General features: G+C 53.1%; 1 pseudogene; it reads left to right on the top strand.

Annotated features, from left to right (window-relative positions):
* Window positions 1-2506: 2506 nt before the first annotated feature.
* LOC129062981 (dynein light chain Tctex-type 1-like) lies at window positions 2507-2806 on the top strand (annotated as a pseudogene).
* Window positions 2807-3216: the final 410 nt, after the last annotated feature.

Raw genomic sequence — 3216 nt, 5'->3', positions numbered from 1 at the left:
TCCGGGCTCTGATTTTGGTCCTTACCCACCCCTCTCCTGCCCCAGGCCCATCACAGAAACGCTGGGTCTTCCAACCGGTACCACTGCCCGCCTGGCCTGAGTCTGTTCCAGGGATGCTCCACCCCCCGAGACCGGGGACTTCCCCCAGCCCCGTGGTGGGCCCCACTGGCCTCCTTTGCTCTCGCTTTGCCCCAGCCCTCTGGGAGGGCACACAGTCCGCTTCCTTCATCAGAGCTGGAAAGGGGGCAGCAGAGCTGCTGAGCAGGGGAGGGGTCCCGGCAGTCACTGGAGTCCACGGGGAGTCCATGGGAAGTTGGGGCCTGAGAAGCACAGGGTTGCACCTGGGAGATGGTGGCCGCCAGGAGCCATGGCAGTCCCCAGAGACTAGGGGGCTTTACAAGGAAGCCTTGCAGCAGCATTAGAGTTGGGACAGGCAGGGGGAAGGATGTCCCCAGGAGGAAGGAGTAGGCCGGATTTCCACAGAGAGATATAGGAAGCCAAATGTGACAACACGAAGTTTTGTATGGGGGCGGGGGAGACAGTGGAAACTGGGATCTGAGGAACGAAAGCCCCCAAAGACCTTAAGATATATGCAAGAAGCGGTCTTTGCAGTACAGGTTGGCCAGCCAGCCCAGTGCCTGTTAGTCAGAGGAGAGAACCTTGGGCAGACCCAGCAGAAATGAAAGAAAAACAGTGCGGACTTTGGGAATGGCTTTGGCTGCTTAAGAAGGAGCAGGGAAGAAAGGCAACGTGTAGTCTTAGCTCAGGGAGAAAAATACTGGGGGAAGTTGTTTTTTAATGCGCTTTATGGCTTGTGCTCAGTTTACCCAGCACAGCCCCTCCTTCACCAGGCACACTGGACAGTCCTTTGAGGGATTTGTCCAGGCGCATGCCCCCTGAGGGCAGAGAACATCTTTTGTCACCCTTGTCCTAGCAGTGGGATCACTTAAAATATGTAAAAGCCCATGGGAAGAGCTATGAGCCAACAGCCGCACCCACGACTGCCAGGTGAGTTTGTACCCCACGCAGGACCGGGTCCCAGAAATGCTTGTTGATTGGAAATGATGTGAGTGAGTTGAGCACCAACTTAATGAAGGAAAAATATCAGTCAGTTTAGGGGCTGAAGTGACTTTCTTCTCCCTGTAACGCGGTCCTGAGGAGGGCTCCAGGCAGGGTGGAGGGCACGGCCCTGGCTGCCGGCCGGCGAGCTGGTCCCAAACCCTGGCCGCAGGGAGCAGGTGGGCCCGGCTGCGTCCTCATGACTCCAGATTGCCTCTGGCATCAGCAAATAGCACCAGAGACAAAACAAATAAACACAAAGTACCAGTGACAGCTGCCTGCCATCATCTTAATTTAAAAAAATACACAGTCCGCCATGGTCAGCTTTCTGCTGCCCTCTGATGTCCCTGACATGCACACACAGACACGCACACGCAAGCAGCAGGCCACCTGCGGAGGGACGGAGGTCGCAGCCTGGAGACAGGCTCCTCAGCCCCAGGTGTGGCCCCAGCTCTGAGCTCCTGTGCACTTTCTCCCCCTTCGCCTCACCTGCACTGTTCTTCGGGTCCTTTCTAGAACCTGTCAGGCTGGGTCTGCCCCTCAGGGCTTCCAACCTTTCTGTCCTCAATGGCTGGACAGCTCTCCTGTCAAATGTCCTCACCCCTCACTGTCACGCCGTCCAAACATTGCTCAAACATCCCTTCCTTAAGAAAGGCCTGCCCTACTGGCCCCATCCAAATACCATCCATGCAGCCTCTCACCACCTGACCCTTTTCCATTTCTATTTTCTCCAAAGCTCTCATCTCTATGTGAAGTTACATTCATATATTCTTATGTTTTGCTAGTTTGTCATGGGTTTCCCTCCATCCCCTACCTACCCCCAGCCTTGCACGTTCCAACAGCCTGAGGACAGGGACTATCCTGCTCACTCTTGTCTCCCAAGCTGCTTGAACAATGTCTGGTACAGAGTAAGCTTTCAGTACATAGGTATTTACTGAAATGCAGTGCTCCTCGCTGAGGGCCAAGGTGACCCATCTGACTTACCCTCAGAGTCTGAGCTGCTGTTTCCAGTAAAGTGAGGTGAGGAGACTTCCTATCCACTGCTGTCGCAAGGCCACCTGCCGGTCGGCAGCACAAGAATAACCATTATCCTAATTTCCTTGTGCCAGGCCCTCAGCTAGTGTCTCTGCATGTATTAAGTTATTTATTCCTTATGACAACCATATGCATTCAGCATTCTTATCCCCATTGAACAGATGAGAAAACCAGGCCTCGGAGAAGGAATTTGTTCCCCAAGCTCACTGAGCTCATCTATAATAGAGCCTGGGCTTACACTCAGATCTGTTTGACCTGAAGTTCAGCCACAAAGAAGCTTTTTCCTGGGACTAAATGGGAGTGGTTGCCGTATAATCCAGCAACTCCGCTTCTGGGTGTTTCTCCAAATAAAACAAAAATGCTAACTCCAGCGCTCTGCTCGGGGAGGCAGAGGCGATGCGCCAGAGGAAAGATGGAGGCCTTCCAGGCTGTGGAAGAGGCTACAGAACGTGCCATCGTCGGTAGCAATGCCCATCAGCACAGCCAAGTGAATCAGTGGACCACAAACGTAGCAGAACAGATTTTAAGCCAACTCACCAAGCTGGGAAAACCATCTCAATACACTGGGACCTGTGTAATTATGCAGAAGGACAGCAGGACTGCCCATGGCAAGTTCTTGCTTCTGGGACAGCCCTACCGATCAGGCTGCCCCAGGCGATGGGAGAGCGAGAGCATGCGCTGCATCGTCAGCGCCCTTGGATCGTCCGTCTGATCTCCTTGTCCTCCCGGGCTCTTTCTCCTTGTGTCTCAGTGTTTCTCATCCATCTTTGTTAACCACCATCCAGGAATTCAGTGAACACCTTTACTGTTCTCTTTGGGGGGGGTGTGTGTGTGTGTGTGTGTGTGTGTGTGTGTGTGTGTGTGTGTGAAAATGCAGGGAAGAAGTCCAGGTGACCGCACTGTCCCATGATTAGCACACTTCCCGTCAGAGGAACCGCCCTCCTCGGGCAGTCGAGGCCCCGGCTGCCACTTGGCTCAACTCTGAATCTCTCTGTTCAAAGGTGCTAAAAACTCCCATCTACTAGCGTGAAACGTTCTCTGCTCTCTGAAATGATTCAAACACACTCGTTTTCCATACTTTGTACTTTTGTTAGATTAATCCAATTTTTTTTTAAAAAAACG

This window comes from Pteronotus mesoamericanus, unplaced genomic scaffold (genome assembly GCF_021234165.1).
Source record: "Pteronotus mesoamericanus isolate MK-2021 breed Mesoamerican mustached bat unplaced genomic scaffold, CSHL_Meso_final scaffold_85, whole genome shotgun sequence".
Taxonomy (NCBI): domain Eukaryota; kingdom Metazoa; phylum Chordata; class Mammalia; order Chiroptera; family Mormoopidae; genus Pteronotus; species Pteronotus mesoamericanus.
This window is presented reverse-complemented; position numbering and strand designations above follow the sequence as displayed.